The sequence below is a fragment of the Amblyomma maculatum genome, chromosome 1 (genome assembly GCF_055883805.1).
Source record: "Amblyomma maculatum isolate TAMU_Amacu chromosome 1, ASM5588380v1, whole genome shotgun sequence".
Taxonomy (NCBI): Eukaryota; Metazoa; Arthropoda; class Arachnida; order Ixodida; family Ixodidae; genus Amblyomma; species Amblyomma maculatum.
In genome coordinates, this window is record NC_139344.1 from 332,440,719 (window position 1) to 332,463,494 (window position 22,776).

Here is a 22,776-nt window from a genome sequence, read left to right on the forward strand (position 1 = left end):
GTGCCTTGTGCCGGAGAGGCTGAAGCGGTTCACAGCCGGGCGCTCGAGAATGCTACGAGTTCCGGGAATCCTGCAGACACAATCGTTTAAAGCGTCAGCAACGAGAAACAACCTACATCGCCGCAGCGCAGACTTGTAAGGTACCGTTGATTGACCGATTTCCCTTACAGTGGAAAGGCTGTAATTCGAATAGTTAGGTCTTTTATCTTTAGACAGAACATTGAAATTGTATCTCTGTACCTGGATATAAACCTTCTTCACGCATCATTTTATACGCTCATCCACTGCTTTCCTTTCTTTTTTTCTCGCGCTTAAAAAAACGGGCGCATGCTTTTGAAACCTGCGTGAAATGGCAACTTGTTCGCAGTGTGCGGTTTTGCAAAAATTAAGCCATGCAGAGAACCGGAAAGCATAAAGCTGTCGAACTACCGGTCCAGGCCGAAAAATAAATAAAAGCAGCACATCATGATGGTACTGAAGGCACCTCTGGCGACCTTGAAAACAGTGTCGGCCATGTTCCGAAGAAAGATCAGGGCCGGCTTGCACGATAAAGTCCGAGCTAAGTCCAGACTTAAATGGTGTCTTTAGAAAGACCAAGCTTATTTAAGACGGCTCGTGTTCCGAACGTCGAACTCTTCGGGTTCATGTTCACCAGAGTGGCTTCCCAGAACGGCCTCAGCAACCACTTGGGGCATTTTTCCTCGTAACACAATCTTAAGCCGCAAAAAGCAATGGCACGGATTTTACACAACGCAAAATTGACGGAATGTGTACATCTTACAGCAAAGACAGTGCCAGCGCATCCCTGTATTTCCCTAATTTCTCTACTAAGACACCTGGCGTTCTTGTGTCTTAACCAAGACAGCATTAGAGTCGTAATCATACAAGCGACTTTTTCAAGTCAGGACTGAAGCCCAGTCTTGACTCCAGTCTTAAGCGGCCATGCTATTGGCCTATTCTTTAGACTCCAGTTAAGTCTGGACTTAGCTAAGACAGTCTTAAGATTGTTTTGTGCAAGCGGGCCCAGTTGTGGGACCACACGGTCGACCATCCGGCGGTAACCCTGTGTACGTTAGCTGCGTCGAAGTTGCTGTCGGCAGAGCAGCGGTAGGGGTGGAAAAATGCGAGCAAGTTGTGGTTTCGCTTTCCATCGCAAAACCTAGTAAAACGAATAATTCGTGAAAATACCGTTCAGGAACGCGATAAAAAGAAACCGCTTTTGCAAGACGCTCATAGCTATCATGCTGCCACGCCTTTCACGGCGGGAAGCCCGACAGGGATGACGATTTGGTTTTGAGAAGCATTCAGCTTTGTCTCGTGGCAGAGACGACAGACAGGCAAAAAGAAAGCAGACAAGCTTGAAGAGCTCATGGTTCAGTGGGCGCTTCCACCCACAAAAGTACCGAACGAACTAGGCGGCGGCAAAAACGATGTGCACACTCGGTATGACAATGCCCACGGCTATCACGCTAGTCACATTTCATCGTGACTGTGGACTATCAGATAAGCGTTGGGGAAGGCTGCGAAATGACAACGTTTATAGCTAACGGCACATCCCTGCCATCTGTGATAAAGACTAAATTCGTGCCCCACTAAGAAAAAAAAAAAGATTTCTCGTTGAGACCGGAGGCCGATAATCTGCTGGTGATGGTGGAGTAGAACTGTAAAAGTTTATTGTGCGAACATCGGTTTAATATTGATTTGCATATGTGCCCTGAAGACGTCGCAATTAGTTGTCTCGTAATTTGTAAAAATTACGGCATTTCCGAACTAGCGCTTTTTTCTTTATTGTCTGGTCTTGACAGATTGAATTTCGCAAAAACAAATCACACAAAACGGTATTTACACACGCTATTTACATATGCCGCATACACATCAACGGCTCCAGTCTTGAGAGCCACTCGAGAGGTTCTGCAGCAGCTTTCTGCATTGCTAAAAACCTGTCCACGCTTTCCCGAAAGTAAATTCGGGCAGGCCATTAGTCTTTATCACAATAGTAACCAGACATTATTAAGCACCATATAAAGTGGAGGCTCATGAGCATAATTAAATATAATGGTACCCCTTCCTCACTTCCTACGCAGAAGTACCGTATACCATACGGCCATACGAAAATCTTTCATTAGCGTTCTTTGCAATACATCCCAAAAATGAATCCCTTCCCAACAGTGTAAAAAAAAAAAAAAAAAAAAAAAAAAACATGGTATATTGTTTCTTGGCTTCCTGCATATTAAACAGTGTGATTCCCAGGGTATAAATAATCCCTTTCCCTCCAAAAATGTTTTTACCGGCAAGGTTCCGGTGTGCAATTTAAAGAAAGGTTTTTTTCTCTTGGCTCTTTTGAAACATCTGTGTCTGGGCTTCTACTGTACAAGGCCCTGTACAAAGGCACTGGGAACATAATGTCGCACAATGAAGAGTATAATTTCTTTCGTTTTACTGTTGACAAATAATCGCTTGAAAACGGCGCTGAAAGAAACCACACACTTACAATGACATCTTTGTAAAAGCCTTGAATCCCTGCAGAAAAATCTTCAGTTGAAACAACGTACTCCGGCAGCAGCCGTCTCAGCATAACTTGGCGTACGGTGCGTAAGAAAGGGTCAGCGGTGTCTCTAAAAAGCAAAAACCGACTGACCAGCTGTCGCAAAAGCAGGTATTCCAATCCTAGCCCATCGTATTGTACTCGTCGGAACAAGTTTGTCCGTCTGCAGCGCTCCCATTCAGACGCCCAGACAAATACGGCGAAAGTCCTGTGCAGCTTTTAAATATTTAACCGTAAACAGTGCAACACCTGCATAACGTACCAGAGCTTACTGATAAAGAACAAGTTGCAAGCGGTTGCTCTGACAAAAATATATATGTTGGTTCCTTTCCACTTTTCAGCTTTGTCCTTTATCTCTTTAGCCTGCCCCCTCCAATACTGGTCACTGTCACGGTAAGCCATAAGCGGAACTCCCAAGTACATATCTGGGCCGGCTTGCACGATAAAGTCCGAGCTAAGTCCAGACTTAAATGGTGTCTTTAGAAAGACCAAGCTTATTTAAGACGGCTCGTGTTCCGAACGTCGAACTCTTCGGGTTCATGTTCACCAGAGTGGCTTCCCAGAACAGCCTCAGCAACCACTTGGGGCATTTTTCCTCGTAACACAATCTTAAGCCGCAAAAAGCAATGGCACGGATTTTACACAACGCAAAATTGACGGAATGTGTACATCTTACAGCAGGGACAGTGCCAGCGCATCCCTGTATTTCCCTAATTTCTCTACATAGACACCTGGCGTCCTTGTGTCTTAACCAAGACAGCACTAGAGTCGTAATCATACAAGCGACTTATTCAAGTCTGGACTGAAGCCTAGTCTTGACTCCAGTCTTAAGCGGCCATGCTAGTGGCCTATTCTTTAGACTGCAGTTAAGTCTGGACTTAGCTAAGACAGTCTTAAGATTGTTTTGTGCAAGCGGGCCCTGGTGTCGTCGTCCAGGGCACACTGCGAATCTTTTAGGCGTAGACGACCACCTTACATGCGAACTTTCGAGGCATGTCGATCAGTTAACTTCGCTACCGGTGACGTGACTGTTATCTGTGAGGGCGCGGCCATGGCGTACCGGAGCTGCAAGACGAGATTGACCGTTCACAAATGTTTAAGGGCCCCTATCAACGTACAGCTTTCCGTACACCAGAGCTGTCCCCTCAGCCCTCTTTTAATTTGTATCTATACAGAGACCCTTTGTTTGAAAATACTGAAAAATAATAGTATCCAGGGATTCAAGGCACAAAGCCGAAGTAAAGTTGTTAGTGTATGCAGACGATATTGCGGTTTTTGCTGATGAAGATGGGAGCATATGCCAATCTGTGAAATGTGTGCGAATTCGCTCCCAACCAGCGCTTCAAAGGAAGTCTTCCTGCTCTGCAGAACTGAACAGTATGCTTTAACGGGTAATTTTCATACAGGTCCAGCGTTTTGATCTAACTCTAACAGACATGCTGCTTCATGTGTATTTGGACAGCTTATGCAGATCATCGGTTTGATTGCGCCTTTGAAGAAAGATATCGACATCCTTTTTCTTTTTTTCTTTTTTTTTTGTCATTGTATCCCTACAGCTGTAGTGGGTTGCTGAAATGCGCCGATCTCAGAATTTTTGCTGCCAATACTAGGCGGAAACTAAAGCCCTATCGTCTTTGCTCAGACTGTTTCACTTGCGACGACTTCTTAAACTGAAACGTCCGAACGCGTACCAGGCTATGAGAGACGTTGTAGTGGGGAGTTCTGAAAATTTCGACGGCCTACATTTTTAACGTTTATTGACATCACAAGGCACACGGAGGCCATGCATTTCGCCTCTATCAAAAAGTGGCCGCTACGGCCAGGATCGAACGCGTGTCCTTCGGCTCTGCAGTCGAGCGGTTTAGCCACTAAGCCATCGCGACTGAATGAAAAAAGGAGGGTAGGTTGACGAAAGGTGAAATCATTTATTGCACAAACATGTAGAGGTAAAGGCCACACTGCTTACACAGGTTCGGCGCGCCAGACTGTCTTATCATTCCGTGATATTTTCTTTTTGTTGAATGCCATTTGGATTGAACATATTTCTGCTCGGAGCAACTTCCCATTCGGTGCCAAGTTCACCCTCATATTAGGCTTCAAATTTACCGTGTTTTGCGGACAATCTTAGCCTGAGTTCTTGGGAATACTGTCTCTAGGGAAAAAAAAAACAATGAAAGGGGATGTCGAGATATGGCTTACCAAGATACTTTGTTCGGCGAGTTGGTAAACATTCATTATTAATTTAAACAGCGCGGACAAGAAGACGCAGGACAAGATAAAAGGAAGCCACAGTACAAGCGCTGACTCCCAACTACGCCTGAGCCTTTACTCCAAGGCCCAGATAAAAACAAATATGACGAAAACGAAATAATCACGTGAAACAATCCCTGGGTTCACCTGCCGCACGAAGTCACTCTAAAAAAAATCTCCTTGCTTGAAAGAGCAAGAGAAGTCTTGCTGACACACCTATTGTCCGTTGAAATAAAATATGATTCAACTATCTCTCTCGACATCTTTTCTTTGTCTTTTATCTTTCTTGTCCTGTGTCTTCTTGTTCGCGATGTTTAAATTAATAAAGGACGTCGAGAACAGCGTCATATACTCTGATGCTTTAAGCATACTTACCTCACCTCATTCTATAAATTCTTTTGCACAATTACCCGATGGTATAATGCACAAGTAGGCACGTTAGTGGGCCACCGGTTAACACCATGACAAACCCGTTCCTGCTGTTTGCACAGATATTTCTTGGTTTGACTGGGCCAGCAAGCATACCCGATGAAGCAACATGTATCACTGATGCCGGATTCTACGAAGTCTGCGCGCTACAACTGCCACGTAACGTCGACGCTTTGACGGCACCGCCCTCAACTTCCTCGGCCCCGGCCTATATAAGAAACTCGTCACACAGCAATAACTTTTAATGGGCATGTCAACGGGCCACCGATCAACACCATTACAACCTGTTCTTGCTTTTTGCGGATTTCAGTAATAATTATTTCAGAGTAAAAACTAGCAGCCGTTGCCTGGTCTTGCTGGCGTGCCCCAAATGTGTTTGCGCGGTGTACCTATCCAGGATATTACAGGAACAGGATATTCTTCTCTCATTGCTTATAAATTTAGCAGAATTACTTAGTGTACAGTTTTATTTATTTATTTATTTATTTATTTATTTATTTATTTATTTATTTATTTATTTATTTATTTATTTATTTATTTATTTATTTATTTATTTATTTATTTATTTATTTATTTATTTATTTATTTATTTACTTCAGAAATACTGCCAGCCTTCACAGAAGGCCTTAGGCAGGAGTGGGATTACATGCATTGTTAAAACACACAGCAGAAAAGAAAAACCAGCTTAACAAGAGGAAAAACCTAAGAAATAAAAAATCATCCCGGTGTCGACCTGCCACCAAAAAATGGGTTAAAATACACATCGTACAGTGAAATTGACCACAAAAAAAGAGGAAAAAAAACTAAAAGTTACATTAAAAGCAGACATATGAAACCACATGCGCAAGGAAATGGTAGGAGCAATACAGGAGCATTTGTTCTTGTTTCTTGCCATTATGTTCGTAAGATAGTGGATAGCTTTGGTAGGGTACACAGATAGAGGTCAGGTGGGATTTTGATCTTTCTCTCTCGCCCAGTTCGGCGAAAAGAACCAACCGCCGTCGGCTGGGCGGCAATTTTAACGCACGTTAAAGACCCCTACGCGGTCGAAAATATTCCGAAGACCTTTCTCTTTTTTTTTATGACAGTTCAATTTCCTCAAAACCGGTTTTCATTTCTCCGAGTGAGCCCGTCGGGTGAGCAAACAAAGGCATTCCTTAAAAAGTTATATGGCGCGTGCCCTCTAGCATCACAACAGATGTAGAACGAGGAAATGAGATTTGTCCAGTACAGACCGCGTCGCTCTCTTCTCTACTGCTCTTGTTTTGCTTGGACGTGCAGGCACTATGCAACTTTTGCTCTGAAGGTTTTCTTTTCTGATGGCGTTTCTCGCACTGAGAAAATTTAGTCGTGGTTGGGCCTAGAAGTGAGCGATACTTTTTTCTAGTTTTATAGCTATTAAAACATCTAATGCGACTAGTGTTATTGTTTACACCTGCTCGCCAAATATTCAAACAGGCCTGAAAGGCTTAATGCGAGGACATTTCGATAACACTGGAAAATTGGCTGCAAGCAATGAGAGGAAATTTAGAAATAAAACATTGAAGGTGATGTTTGAAACGCCATTGGCCGCGTCGTAATTGGCGTGTCTTGACTACCGCAGTTGTGGCCGACAGGTTAAGAGACGATTTAGCCGATATGATGAGTAATGAACAGGATTCAAAGGCAAGGTAAGCGTAACAGGATGAAGAACGCAGGTACCTGTCCTAATCAGATTAGGAAGTTGACGGGGACAAAACTGCAGCGGCTCTCACAGGACAGGGCTAATTGCAGATATATGATGCCTTCCTCCCCCTTGCTGTGAGCGACGTTAAGCTGACTCGGATAATAATAATTATGATGCTTACTCTAATTATAGCTTTGTTTCTCTGCGCAGATTTGAATGCTCACGTCTGCGTATAAATTAGTTTTCTTCACCTGATACAATCATCAAATGACCACGCCGATTCGCGTATCGTTTGAAATTTTTAATCTTTTTTTACTAATCGGGAAAGAGAGCGAGGATCAATTTATCGTTTCCGCATTATTGAACGCTCAGTACGTTAGGTAGCTTGCTGTATTAGCGCCAGCTCGTCGTTCCACAGGGCCGACGTCAGCCAGGGTCGCCAGGAGGATAGGGAGGAGCGGGGGGAAAAAACTTGCGAGACCATTAGGTTCCGATTTAAAATTAGGGCGCAATAGCATTAATTGAATTCATCGTCGCCTTTCTTTCTTCTCATTTCCTACCACCTACTTATCATGCGAGTGACTCTGACAACGTATTGCTTCGGTCAGCACATTGCTTTTATTTGTTTTTCTTTTTTTCTTCACAACATTCTTTTCTTTCGATCGTAACACCGCTTTGTACATAATTGCTAGATCTTAAATAGCATACTCTTAATTACAGTTAGCATCAGTATACGTCAAGACACGCTACCAAGTCAACGATCGCGAGGCATTCACTAGGTGCCCTCCTAAGGCGCCTGATTCAACCGGCGTGTTCGTCTCACAAGAAACAAAAGGCAGGGTTTGACCTCCAAAACCTACCCTAACAGACCCCAGTTTATTTTTATATTCTTTTTAATGCTGCAGGAGCCCCCCCAGGAATGTTGCCGTCATTTGGACTTTTCATTGAATTGTCTGGACTGATATTTAAAGTTGTTTGTGAAGTGAGGGATGACGCCAAGCTGTCTACGCTGACTTTACTCAGACACAGTGACCTTACGTTGTTGCTTAGGAATGAACAGTGACGGCGTAGAAGAAGATAGTCTTTCAAGCTTACATAATAGGAAGAACCCAACTGATACTCTTATTGCTCGAAAAATCTTGAAGAATTTCAAAGTTTTGTATGAATATTTTTGCGAACGTTTTATTGAGTCAAACCTTACATTGCCACGCTGGTGTAGGCACGTTTTCAGGGTCACGGTTTCTTAACTGACTGTTTAGTTCGAGCGTTAGTTTCCAACTTTGTGCGTCTGGTTGGCGACGCCCCAGCAGAACGACTAATCTTTGATGGTCTGAGCTCTGGCCGTCATGGACGCTTGATATTCGACGGACATAAAGCTGTTTCTTCCGCTCCTAATTCTATCTGGCATTCCTAAAGTGCTCGCATCAAATAACATATCAAATAAAAAAGACAAGAAAGAAAAAGAATAAAAATTGGCTGGGGTTTACAGCTTTAGTTAAACCCGGTAGGTTGCATAAGCAAAGCCGACGTAGCTTCTCTTTCTGGTCTTTCTTTTTCTTCTTTTTCTTATCCTTCTTCTTCTTCTTTTTCTCCTCCACCACCTTTTTCTTCTTCTTCTTTTTCTCTTTCCTCTTCTTCTTCTTTTCTAAAGGTCAAACGTGGGTACCAGCCGGGTTTGCGCGGCGGGCTGAAACCTCGCGTAATATTGCTTACGCAATAAAACAGAAATATCCCAGACAAAGAGCCACGAAGATGTGACAGCAACGTGACCCAGCAACATAGCTTTCAAATGTTGCTTCATACTGGAGGCAGAGTTGATCTGTCTTGTTCTGTTTTCTGTTCTCAGTGGTTCTCTGTCGCGTATATAGTGATACATCATTTCGTGCTCTAAGCCAGGCGTCAGAAACAACACTACAGAGTTACAAATCCAGGGTAGAACGAGGTAAAGACGGCTACACAGTCCCCGAGCCAACGTTTCGACAAATAGACTTGTCTTTGTCTGGGCCCAGACAAAGACAAGTCATTTTGTCGAAACGGTGGCTCGGCTTGCGAACTGAAGCTTCCCCTCTACCTCTATGCACTGTTATTTCATTTAAAATTAGAGTATCACGAGGTATACGCACAAACGATGCGATCATTGATCAGTGAGGAATCGATATGCTAATTGTATCAACCGGCATTGTGATAGATTGAAAATTTAATTTACTAATTAACCAAGAGAAGGGAAGTACAAAAATGCAATTACAGAAAACCAATACAAGTATAATATTAAGGGAGCCGCCCAATGTAAACTAAAACATTTGTTGTGTACGACCAGATAACCTAACGTAGCTGTTTATTAAAGCGGATTATAGCAGTAGGCACTGATGGCCATGAAGACATCACGTAAACACATTTGTTTAAAGACCACGGGCAGCAAACCAGAACACCATAAGATATAAAGTAGGGTGAATTGAGTAGAAACCACTTTCGTTTTTTAAAGGCTTTTTCCCCAGTGCACCCTAATGACCTCCTACTTCCTTTCAACACGTAACCATGGCGCAAGCCATGACTCCTGATGCACATAATCATGGCTCCTGCTGGGCGGTGGAAAATCATTTCGCGTAGCAGCCTAAAGACATGAAAAGTAATATCTGTGTGAGACTTCATTAACGTTAATGTGCATTAAAAGCTCAATTTCACAGCAGTCTGTGATTGACAAAATATTTTTCGGATCAATCTGCCAAAGAACCTGTGCAGTGCAAACCCGTGTCGAATTGTACACAATGTTCTTACTTTTGTTACAAGGGTTCTGAAGAAAGTTGAGCGACACATAAGCTATCCTTTAAAGGTATGACGTCACAACGTCGATAGCTTCCGTCTTCAGCTCCCGTCACGGCTCTACGTTCACGTACACGCACTTTGGTACTTACCGAATCAGTAATTTCCCAATTGGGGTCTCTGTTATCACACACACGCGCACACGCACACGCGCGCGCACACACACACGCGCGCACGCACACGCACACGCGCGCGCACACACGCGCACGCACACACACACACACGCACACTAGCGTACAGTCATAAGTTACCGCATTATCTCCAAGACCACCTGACATAGAAATAACACCCTGGTTTTACCTAGCCGTACGTGGTCCTGGGTAGCTTCGGGTAGCGTAAGTAGACTACGCGATTGCACATTTTCTGATGCCGGCGACTTTGCCTCATTTTTCTGCATTACTAGCTTGCAAGAGAAGCACGCAATTTTTCGCAATTTTTCCTTGATACCTTGAAAAACATACATGCCTTAATTCATAATTTTATGACATATTACTTGCCCTTTATTACTCATAAAATATTTTTATTCATTTCACAGCATTACAGACTTCATAGGCCTCATCATTCTACGTTTTTACACAGCTCTTGACTCAGTCCTCGCTATCTAGGCCCCTTCACAAAATGAGGTTGGCTTCGTCTTAAAAAGACCCTTCTAGAGGCAAAGCACGCTTTAAAGAAGACAATGTGACCACTGGAGCGGGCGTTCAGTACATAACCACTCGTCTTCCAGAAACCCGCCTTCAGATTCCTTTTGAGCTGGCAGGAAAGCAGGAAACGATATTCCGTCAGAATTCCGTGGCCCTCTGAATCGAGTGAGGGTGCTTTCCAGTGTACAACCGTAGACGCAAGCAAAGCAGCGCGGACATGTATGCGTACGCATGTTTTCACTGCGACTAGCGCTTACAGGAGCGGTTGAAGAAAGCTTCTGTTTAATCTGTTTCTGAGCGGGTGCCAATGAATTATTATAGCAACCATAAAGCGGCTCAGGAGAGACACGTAATCGACTGTAAGCCATGAGTTTTCCGTACACTTCGAACGAGTTCCTACTGATTCTTTCTGCGTCAACTAGCTCGTAGCGGTGTTCAATCACAAGTATCACTGCGGGCTGTCCTTTTGTGCAATGTTTTTGTTTGTTTGTTTGTTTGTTTGTTTGTTTGTTTGTTTGCTTGTTAGTTTGTTTGTTTGTTTGTTTGTTTGTTTGTTTGTTTGTTTGTTTGTTTGTTTGTTTGTTTGTTTGTTTGTTTGTTTGTTTGTTACGAAGGCAAGAACTTAATGACAGCAGTGCGGCCGGAATGTTTAATAATACCTTTCGGGATAGAATAACGTGCATGACGACTATTGGTGGCTATGCATTTTTGCCAGCCTGAGTTAGCTGCCAAAGCACTCCGAGCAAAATCAATGCGGCATCATTATAGTGGGCTTTATTTTTCTCATTTTGACTCTGGGCCAACGCCTTGTCAATGCTTGCCCTTTAGCTTACTCTTTCACTTTAAATTTAATAAAAAAAGTATTGATAAGAATGTCAGCTGCTACAGCCGAAATTTGGTAGTAAGGTATCTATATTCATCATCATCATCATCATCATCATCATCATCATCATCATCATCATCATCATCATCAGCAGCAGCAGCAGCAGCAGCAGCAGCAGCAGCAGCAGCAGCAGCAGCAGCAGCAGCAGCAGCAGCAGCAGCAGCAGCAGCAGCAGCAGCAGCAGCAGCAGCAGCAGCAGCAGCAGCAGCAGCAGCAGCAGCAGCAGCAGCAGCAGCAGCAGCAGCAGCAGCAGCAGCAGCAGCAGCAGCAGCAGCAGCAGCAGCAGCAGCAGCAGCAGCAGCAGCAGCAGCAGCAGCAGCAGCAGCAGCAGCAGCAGCAGCAGCAGCAGCAGCAGCAGCAGCAGCAGCAGCAGCAGCAGCAGCAGCAGCAGCAGCAGCAGCAGCAGCAGCAGCAGCAGCAGCAGCAGCAGCAGCAGCAGCAGCAGCAGCAGCAGCAGCAGCAGCAGCAGCAGCAGCAGCAGCAGCAGCAGCAGCAGCAGCAGCAGCAGCAGCAGCAGCAGCAGCAGCAGCAGCAGCAGCAGCAGCAGCAGCAGCAGCAGCAGCAGCAGCAGCAGCAGCAGCAGCAGCAGCAGCAGCAGCAGCAGCAGCAGCAGCAGCAGCAGCAGCAGCAGCAGCAGCAGCAGCAGCAGCAGCAGCAGCAGCAGCAGCAGCAGCAGCAGCAGCAGCAGCAGCAGCAGCAGCAGCAGCAGCAGCAGCAGCAGCAGCAGCAGCAGCAGCAGCAGCAGCAGCAGCAGCAGCAGCAGCAGCAGCAGCAGCAGCAGCAGCAGCAGCAGCAGCAGCAGCAGCAGCAGCAGCAGCAGCAGCAGCAGCAGCAGCAGCAGCAGCAGCAGCAGCAGCAGCAGCAGCAGCAGCAGCAGCAGCAGCAGCAGCAGCAGCAGCAGCAGCAGCAGCAGCAGCAGCAGCAGCAGCAGCAGCAGCAGCAGCAGCAGCAGCAGCAGCAGCAGCAGCAGCAGCAGCAGCAGCAGCAGCAGCAGCAGCAGCAGCAGCAGCAGCAGCAGCAGCAGCAGCAGCAGCAGCAGCAGCAGCAGCAGCAGCAGCAGCAGCAGCAGCAGCAGCAGCAGCAGCAGCAGCAGCAGCAGCAGCAGCAGCAGCAGCAGCAGCGGCAGCGGCAGCGGCAGCGGCAGCGGCAGCGGCAGCGGCAGCGGCAGCGGCGGCGGCGGCGGCGGCGGCGGCGGCGGCGGCGGCGGCGGCGGCGGCGGCGGCGGCGGCGGCGGCGGCGGCAGCGGCAGCGGCAGCGGCGGCAGCGGCGGCAGCGGCGGCAGCGGCGGCAGCGGCGGCAGCGGCAGCGGCAGCGGCAGCGGCAGCAGCAGCAGCAGCATCCTCCTCCTCCTCCTCCTCCTCCTCCTCCTCCTCCTCCTCATCGGTTATCCTCTCTTCGCACTATATGTCCTATCCAGGCCCATTTCTTCTTCTTGATTTCCACTAGAATGTCAGTAGCTTGAGTTATTTCTATGACTCACTCTGCACGCTTGCTATCTCTTAACGTTACCCCTACCATTTTTCGTTTCATAATTCTCTGCGTTGTCTTAACTTAAGTAGAACACTCTTCGTTAGCATCCACGTTTCAGCCCCTCCCCTATATTATGCGTGCATAAAAGCTCCCACATTCCTGGGACGTATTACAGATAAAGGCACTGTATATCAAGACGTAGCGGAGTGCTCTGCATCGCTTTTAACTGCTGAAGTGCAATTGAACTGCTGCATCTAATTCAATTGTCTCAAAAACGTTGGAAATCAGAGAGGGCATGCCTACTGCATATATATCGTTCTGTAGTTCGCTCAATGTTAGACTATGGGTCCATAGCATACGGCTCAGCAAGACCATCCTATCTGAAACAACTGGATCCTGTTGATAATCTCGGTCTACGGTTGTCGTGCGGCGCTTACAGGACATCCCCAGTAGTCAGTCTTTATGTAGAAATGAATGAGACTGCCTTAGAAAATCGTAGAGCAGCACTAACATGCACATACATCCTTAAAGTCCGTTTACAGCCAAAACATCTTTGTTATTCCACAGTCACGAAGTGCACATCCAGAGCAATCTTCAATGACAAGCCTCGGGCAATACAACCACTACTTTTGCGTTTTGAAGAAATATGCCAGGACTTATATAACGAATGAAATGACCAGCATTGCCACAAAACACGAACCACTCCCTCCATGGTATACTCTCTCCGCAGTTCTTGACCTGGCGCTAACGAAATTCCAAAACATGCACACTACACATGAGCACATACAGCAAGAATACCTGGAACTGAAAGAAAAATATAAGAATTACACTGTATTTTACACACACGTTTCGAAAAGTGATGAATATGCTGGAAGTGCTATAGTACAAGATGAAAAAAAAATAACAAGACTACCTCATTGTGCACCAGTTTTCACTGTAGAGTGTTACGCTGTTTGTACTCCTGCGGAAAAGTAAAGAATAGGAACATAAAAAACAGCAACATCTACACAGATTCTCTAAGTGTCCTCATAGCCTTAAATAAAAAAAATACAGTTGAACCGCTGATAGGTAGTGCAATACACAACATAGTAAAGGTTACATCACGAAAACATAATATAAAAGTCTGCTGGGTTGGCAGTCATGTTGGGATTAAGGGTAATGAGAGAGCAGACACATATGCAGCACAAGTCAGATCCAGAGAGATAAAACGTGAGCACATACCCCACAGGGATTGCACAAAGTTGGTACGCAACAAACTAAGAGCAAGATGGCAAGATACTTGGGAAAATGAAGAAAACAACAAGCTACATTCTGCAGAGTCCTTTTGTAGGGGAATGAAAGCCGCGCTGACATCAAGAACGTTTTATCGAAGTTATTCGATGTCGTCTAAGCATAGTACACACATCACACATAATTTCCTCTTGACACACACACACAAAAAAAAAAGGCAAACAAGTGTGTGAAATTTTCGATGATGAGCTCACAGTCAACCACATTTTAATCTCATTCTCGCTGCTTAAGGATCTTAGGAAAATATATTTTACAGTATTTTATAATGAACACATTCCATTTCATCCTGCATTGCTTTCAGGCAAACAAGCATTCGTCGATTTTTCTCTTGTTTGTACATTTCTTAAGAAAGCTAATGTTTTAAACCAGATATGAGTACAATAACTGTAGGCACTTAACATAATAAACCATCTAATCTTGTTCCTAGCACATTATAGACGTATATTTTCATTTAATCTCCATCTAAATGCGACTGCCGCAAATGAGGTCAGCTCCGCGGTATTTTTCCCACTAACAGCATCATAACGCTTTAAAATTAAAGTTGTGGGGGTTACTATATTTTACCATGCCTATACTTCACAGAAGTTTAAAACTCGTTTAATGTTTTTTCAGTCATGCAGGGTTACCACAGGGATCTCAGAAGGCGTGAAGATACAAAACAATGTCGTGACACAACCAAAAATATTTATATTTTGTGAAAAAAAAAATGTAAAAACGTCGGAGATCTCCAGGTTTTTTTTACAAGCTGCCCAAAAACCAATGACTGTGATAAAAGACTATTCGCAAAGTAAATTTCGCTTCGTGACAAAGTTAAACTATTTTTGTTAAAACGCTGGCTCGCTGTAGTAACATGGGATAAGAAAGACAAGAATGCGGGCAGAGTGTCTAAGCGCCTGCAACTCAACCCCATTTTAACATGTATGGCTATTACGTATTTATTCATAAAGATTTCGAACAGCGCTCCCTTTTTATCACCTTAGCTGCATGCCATTGAAATCCACCTTGATCTTACTACTAATCATTAGGCACAAATTCTCCTTTTATGGACATCCATTAATTTATATGACTGCCCTGCATTTTGCCTCAGTAATTATGGCGCTCTACTGCTGTACCCAAGGATGCGGGGTCAAGCCCAACCACGGCGGCAGCTTTTAGATAGACTCGAAAAGCAAGGCACCCGTGTACGGTGCGATGTCAGTGCACGTTAAAAAACTCCAGGTGATAGAAATTTCCGGAGACCTCCACTAAAGCGTCTCGCATAGTCTTTGGGACGCTAAACCTTATAAACTAACCAACCAATTTATATGACTGCCTGAAGGGCAGCCATATTCCTCAGTGTTCAAAATCAGATTTCGGATATGAACGAGTAAATATAAATGGAGGATTATAAAATGTCCCAGATATCAAATCAAATTTAATCAAATTTATTTTCCAACAAGTGGGTGGTCACCTGGGCTAAAAGCTGTACAAACAGCTTGACAAAGGCCCAGGAAACCCGTACACAACATAGCAGGAGCAAACAGCAAATTCCAGAAGTTGATTAACAATACAACCATGACATCCAAAAGTGTTATACAATGCATACACCACTGCAGCACGATATGAAAACAAAACAAAAAAGTTGATCAATAATAAAATCAATGGAAAAAGCTCAACAGGGCAGAAAGTTCGTAAAGGCGAATAATATTTAAAGTAAGAACACATGTATGGATATATTATATTTGCACGAAGTATAGTTTTCGACTGCCTAGGACTAAAACCAACAATGTCTTTATATTTGTATGCTTCTCACTACCTTTTAATCGACCAGCGAGTACGCCTGACAACCTCAGTGTTTATTCTCATAGACTTTTCTCTTGAAATAAAAGCTTTCATCCCGCAGTCTCTGGGCCCGCTCGCATGTTTCTGCGATACGCATTCAGCGCATGTTGTACATATTGCGCGGGCTTGGCATGTTAAGCATTTATTTTTGTTTTGCATGCCTGATGATTTAGCAGCTTCGCGCACAAAAATATTTGTTCTGACTCATACTCGCGACAAAAGTGCTACTTCCGTTGATGAGCAGTGAAAGAAAACATTAGTAGGCCACTTGCAACATTGCACTGTTTAAGGCTGTAGTGCGAGACGTTAAGTAGCTTCAGTCGTCTTGACCATCTCATTCTATGCCTAGTCTGGAATTTCAGGCATTAAGCGAATGAGTTTCTAACTACATTGACTCTGCCTTCACTAGCGTTTAGAGCGCAGTAAGATAAGTTGTTTCCGCCTTCTTGTGGCCCTTGTCCCGTCTAAGCACTCCTTCCAAAGAATCCAGCATCCTGACGCTGCAACTCACAGTACCACTCTCGGAACGGTGACTGGACATCCAGTGAATGAGTTCGCCTCTGAGCGAGCCACAAAACGAGGCAACTTTCTTTGGCGTAAGTTCGTGACGTCGGTGATGCAGTTCTCGGCCCGCCAAGCGTGGTTTCCGCTCAGCCTTTGAATATCTAATTATAGCGCCTTACTTCAGAGCCACATCGCGGGAGGGAAAGGATGCGGTAATTCCGTGAAGAAGGGGACGCGGTAGGCTACGGTAAAAGACGGACTCGGCAAGTTGAAGTGGGTCAGAGGTGGCTGTCTGTGTCCATTCGGCACTCATCCCAACTGCGGCATCTGTCCTCCCTCTCACTCGCCGCCACTTGCCCTCTTAACTGGGGCATCCGCTTTCTCAAGCACGTGAACCGACGTTGAGAAGTGTGCGTGTCCAGTGGAGATTAAGCTCTGCGGAGCCAGCGTGGGCGTTCAAACGACGTCGCGTGCATACGACTTTAGTCAGTCGCCGCTCGAATTCGGTAGGTGGCCGGGGTTAACTTCGATAGTCCTTGAAATTGGCTGTTCCGCGGTGCCCTACTTTGACGTCGCTAGTTTCGCCATACTTTAATCGCGGAACTCTATGCATGGTTCGCCGCTGCGAGGATTGTTATCGATCTCTATTGGCCGCAGAATGTTGTCTGGGTACTATGTTGAACAAACTTAGTCACGCGTTATGAATGGCGATAAATGTGATAAGTTAGCGCGTGTCGCTAAGTGTAGTAGCTTTAGGGAAAAAAACGTACTTATATATACAAAGGGTCTGATTCGAATCCGCGTGGGGCACAATCAAATTAGCCTGGCTTTCAGTTGTCTAAACCTCTCGTCCATCACCGCTTTTTTTTTTCCGTATTGTCTTTCAGACAACAATTCAAACAATACAGACATTGCTAAAACCCGTCTGTACAGGCAGGCCTGGCACGATTAATTTTTTTTTTTCAATCTGACTAAATATTCAAGACATACCAATCCAGGCGTCTGTGTGGCGCCTTTAATTTGGCGCTTCCTCGAACGCCGCACCACACAGCCTAAGAAGTAAATACAGTAAAACCAGGAATCAGCAAAGCTTCAAACAAAGGCTTTTGCCTTATCACACTTTAGTGGCCCAAATTGCCACACAAATATTTTTTTTTTTTCATTTCATACTTACACACATACTCCCGACATTCGCCAGTTTAGCCACCAGTATTGGAAAATAAATAAATAAATATATTGCGCAACTTTATATGTCCGCTTGTGCACGTGTGCGAGCACTGGTATTCAAAGTGTGACATTTGTAATTCTCATGTCATCCGCTTTAAACACCCCGTCCTCCAGAAAATATGGCTTCGGTGTTGTCGGCGTTGAAGCGACAAGTCACAAGAATGACTCTAGCAGGTGGTAGCTGTCAGGTGGCATAGCTTGGCACTGACTGGCCGGCTGGATTCTGTGATGTCACCAGAGAAGATGGCATAGCCGTGCTGGTAAAAGCTGCCAACTCAGGCCGCTTCTTTGAGATGTCAGGTTGTGATAGAAATAAACGTCTTCAGGATCCTCGAATACCGACTTGGACACGCTGCTCTTATATCACGCAGGGCACGCTCGTTAGGCTTGGTTATGTCGAATGGCTTCTCACTTAAGAGTGTGTGTTAGATAACAGAGGAACAAATTAAGGTATTAATGGTTATTCAAGTAGCAGAGGGCACCTCTATAGTCGAAAGAGAATCCCCAAGGGGAGCCGCAGATGGTCGCCTTTATTCAAGTCACGTGGTACCCGTAAAGCTGGAACTTAAGAGTCACCATTTTGTTTTGAATCTCTAATCACGGCACCATAATTCACAGAAGTATGTAATTATTTGAAGAAGGGCCTCTATCAAAATGCTGCAGCGCAGTATGGTGCTCCAGAGGTCGCCTCGCAGAACAATGTGCATTCAGTGACTTCATATGTTTAAATAGATCCCAAATTCCGGACATGTTCATACATTTATTAGGGAATTATTTATCTATAACTGGTTCTCATCTTTCATTTACGTCTTTGTTTATATCATTCATTTTGCTTCGGAAAAAATTATTTATGTTAGTTATTCATTAAGAGTAGTTGCATTTTCACATAAATGAATTTAAGAAAGCCACATATCGAGGTCGGTCTCTTATCCTTCGCATTGCCCCAAAAGAAGCAAGCGTTTTGAATACAGTCCTGATGACGACACCAGGGTGTCTACGCCACTTTGCTTACCAGAGCGGCTGAGGCAGCCTCGCCGACATTCGACCTTTCCAGCGGCAGTTTTTCATTATCGACACCGCCGACTCCAGTTTAGCCGGGCGGAAGATGCAGGCAAGATTGGGTTCGCTATAATGACATACCTCGAGAGCATGTGCGGCAGTATGGCATGAAAGCGGAAATTCGCCAATTCCTAGCCCCTGACGTCAAGTTCCGACTGTGTTCAAGGTCAGGACCTGCATCCTAACTTGAAAATCCAGGTCTCTGTCAACCTTATTTCATCCGTAAATGGTACGTGATGACCTGCACAAACGTTTTCCGGCCACGTGCGTGCTTTTGAGAAATATAATAAACACTCACAGCACCACTGAACAGCAAAAGCGTTTCAAAGAGAAAGACAAGTGCTTTCGTGAACGTACGGATATTCAGAGCTTCAGTAGTGTAAAAACTTTCCAAGAACCCTGCAGAATCTGCACTGGAGAAATGCGTAAGCCTAAGCATTGCTGTGTTGTCCGCGAGATGTGTCAGCGGGATTCCGTAACAAATACTGCGCCTTTCCTCTCCTGTAAACCAGTGATAGAACGCCGGTGAACTTTGATGCATTCGACGGAACGCTGGTTGTGTTTGAAAAAGGGCGCGCGATGTACCGTGTGCAGCAGCAATGCTCAGGCTTTCACATTACTGCACTGAGACACGAGACAGGAAGCTGAGAACCGAAACAAGAATTTGGCTGGTGGCCACCTTGGTTCCCAATTGCACAGGTAATTGGACCTAATTAATAACCTAATCAACCCATATTAATATTTTTGTCACTTGTACACCATATCTTTACGCTCTATCCGATGGTACCATTGTTTTTCTGATATACCGACTAGCTCTTCTTTTACAGCTCGCAGTGGTAAGACGCCCGACTACTGTGCCGGAGTTCCCGGGTTCGAACCCGACCACGGCGGCTGCGTTTCGATGGAGGCGAAACCAAGTGGCGTCCGTGTGCTGTGCGATGTCAGCGCACGTTAAAGATCCCCAGGTGGTCGAAATTACTCCGTAGCCCTCCACTACGGCTCCCCTTTCTCTCTATCCACTTTCACTCCCACCTTCATCCCTTCCCTTACGGCGCGGTTCAGGTGTCCGCAGAGCAAGTGTGACAGATACTGCGCCTTTCCCTTCCTATGAACCAACCAACCAACCATGCTAACCCCCATGCGAAACCCGCCTAAATAGCCATAGAATGCTTACGCATTTATAAGTATCCCTGTTCACTGCAGAGAAGCAAATTATGTGGGCGGAGGACTTTTGGCCAAATATGTACAGTACCTGCATCTGTGCGTGAGTGTATTAGTATGCGCGTTTTCTTCGTGTGCATTCAGAAGAACTGTTTTGTCCAGTCGTAAGAAGTAAAAGAGAAAGAAAGAGAAACATACAGAACGAATTGGGCCCGCGTGGGCCTCGGCTCTCTCTGAAATTGGCAGAGAACGAAGTGCTCTGCCCGCTGCCCCTGAATATTTTTATGCTGGCGTCAACTCGTGCACTGCAGTACAGACAAGCGCAGGAAGAAAGCAAAGAAGCTGGCGGCGAAGGCCACCAGAGGGAGCCTGGCGCCTGCCATCGTCAAGGGACCAGGAAGCAACAGGGGAAAGGAAAAGAAAATGCTGTGACCGAAAAAAAAAATCGTGGAAAACGGGGGCAATAGAAAAGATCAAGTAATGAGCGGTCAGGGTCCACCTCAGAGACAAGTGCACCGCCGAACGGCGAGGCTGGCGTTGGCAGTGACACAAGGGACGAAACGACAAAAGAGTGCTCGCGATGGACGAGGAGTACCGCATGAACAGTAATTTAGGGTGCCGCTCATGTTTTGCAATCGTGCACAGTGAAAGCGTAGCAGACGGTTCTCAACAGGATCGAAAGTGTGTGGCGTCCGCTAATGATACTGGGCCTACTTTAGCTATAAATTTCTGCCAGCTCAAGAACTAGTAGTAATTAGTTTTGTTAATATTCTGGAAATATATTTAACTTCTTGCCTGGTTTTTCTTCGTTCCTAGCTTTTGTCGATCACCACTGTCGACCACTTCAAGCATGTAAAAGGCTGCTGCCCGTGAGGTTCTAACGATTCGCTGTATAAGGAGTGTATTTCATATTTCCATCTATCGTGCTGCCGGGGCAACTGGAAAATATTGCTGGCGGTGTGAATAACACATTTTTCCGCTTTTAACCGAAATATAACCACCCAATTTACGAATTTTCTTCCATTTCTGAATGACGGTCATCGGAGAAGAAACGCGAGAAGTGCTTTTTCAGCTCCCCGAGTGTTAAAGACGCGTTCAATCGGTAATTCACGCAGTTTTCTTTTCTATTTGTTTTACGCTAAAGCACGCTGTGTGCCTTAAAATAAGAACCTCTTTCGCTTCACAGAGACAGCCTTCAGTCGACGATAAAGAACACCGGTGGGAAAGAGAACGCGTGTGGAAGAGAGAAAGAGGGCTGGTAGAGTAAAGACACTGGAAACGTAAGCCCGTGTTATGGCGGTAATTCAGCGAGAAAGCGACAACGTACAGAGCTCGAAGAAGTGAGCGGCCGGCAGAGAAGCGCGCATCGCAGGGATCGATGGGCTACTGAGAGGGCAGCTGTGTGTGGGAAAGCTAATTTGCGAGAAACTTCCTAATCCGGTGTCCCGGCTGGGGACAGCCACTGCGGAAGACGTGGTCTTAGGCGCCACTTCTGCACTCGCCTCCAGATGAGTGTCATCGATCGGGCTCCCACGTGTCTGTCGCACCGTGTGACTACTTCTGGGAAGCTGTACATCTACCTCAAGCGCGGGAGAACTTTCAGAGTCACCCATATTGTCACTCTTACAGTCACCGTTACAGTAATACAGGCTGTTATTCATACAGACTCTAAGGAAGTGGGAGATACAACTCACCAAAGTTAGCTGCTAGAAAGTGATGTCTCTTTTATTTGCGGCAGCACTCTTGCCGTGTCGCTTGTCACGCTTGCAGTCACTCTTATGGTAACATTTGCTGTCATTCACATGCAGTACTTTGTATGCAGAAGATAAAACTCTCCAAAGTGGGTGTTTGTCGCCTACCTGCTGGGCAACTTAGGTCGCGCCTAAATCAGGTAACACTCCTCCTTGTTTTCGCGCTTACAGTCCGATTGCAGTGCAGGCGTGAAACGAGACCAGTCTGTTACTCTTTTCTGGAATATTCGTGCTTATTCATGCAGATTGTGTAATGTACATATTGCCGCATATGCAACCGCAGCCAGTGGACGGCTTCTCTTCGGAAGTGTCATGCGCCGACGTGAAGAAGCTGAAGTTCCCTCGTGACGTTCGACGCGAAGAAGCTGAAGCTTGGTACCCACCATCCCTCGGTTATCTTGGCGTGCTCTCCGCATGGCAATATGAATAGAGGCAACTCACCGAGCTGTGTGCTCAACGGTGTAACAACTCCTCGGCAGTGGTTCTTCTTGGTCAATTCCGGTGGCACACTTGCCGTCGCTTATGTTGTCGCTCTTACAGTAACATGTGCTTTTCCTCGCGCAGAACATTCTATATATGGGATTAATGCTAACTAAAGGCAAGGAAATGCAACGCTTCAAGAACACTAAGAAAAATGGTGTTCAGGAGAGTCTCACTGCGCCAAATATGGTTTCGTAAAGTGAACTTGCGTATTGTCGAAACGTTGACTAGCGCACTGTGGCTTCTCCTGAATACTTATTCAATTCTCTTTGTGTTCTTATACATGGCAAGTAATGAAACTAAGCTAGCTTGGCGCTAAGTAAGGCGTAAAGCTTTGTACAAAAGGTGATAGTGTAATATGCATTTAAAGTACCCGTTGTATCGCAAGAGTCACATTCTAAGTCACCAGTCATTGCAATTTTCTCTCGTACAGAGTTTTAAGGCGTAAGCATTAAGTGAGTATATTTTCAAGGTCGTGTCACCAAGAGTTTCATACGAATTACGTTAGAACGAAACGAGTGATAAAAGCATGAATGATTTCACTTGATACAGAAAGCAAACATCTCGCCGGGACAAAAATCTGGTGCATGCGGAATAATAAGTAAATTAATTAAAGCCAATTAAGTCAATCCGACGTCGAAATAGCCAAGGGGGTAATGTCGGCGTATAAAAAGAGCCACATGGTACTCAACTTTCACGGGGTGTTACGTGACAGTATGACGTCACAAACAGAAGCCTCTCCTTTCTTCCACAAAGAATGCTTACGTATTCCCCCA

The 22,776-nt window shown here is 45.3% G+C and overlaps 1 protein-coding gene across 1 annotated transcript in view; it reads left to right on the plus strand.

The window, feature by feature from the left end:
* Positions 1 to 22,776, plus strand: part of Efr (ER GDP-fucose transporter) — a 72,889-nt gene continuing 50,113 nt past the window's right edge. Inside the window, exon 1 of the mRNA XM_084587413.1 lies at positions 1 to 140. The gene's annotated coding sequence lies outside the window, so the exon portion shown is untranslated. The remainder of the gene's footprint in view (positions 141 to 22,776) is intronic.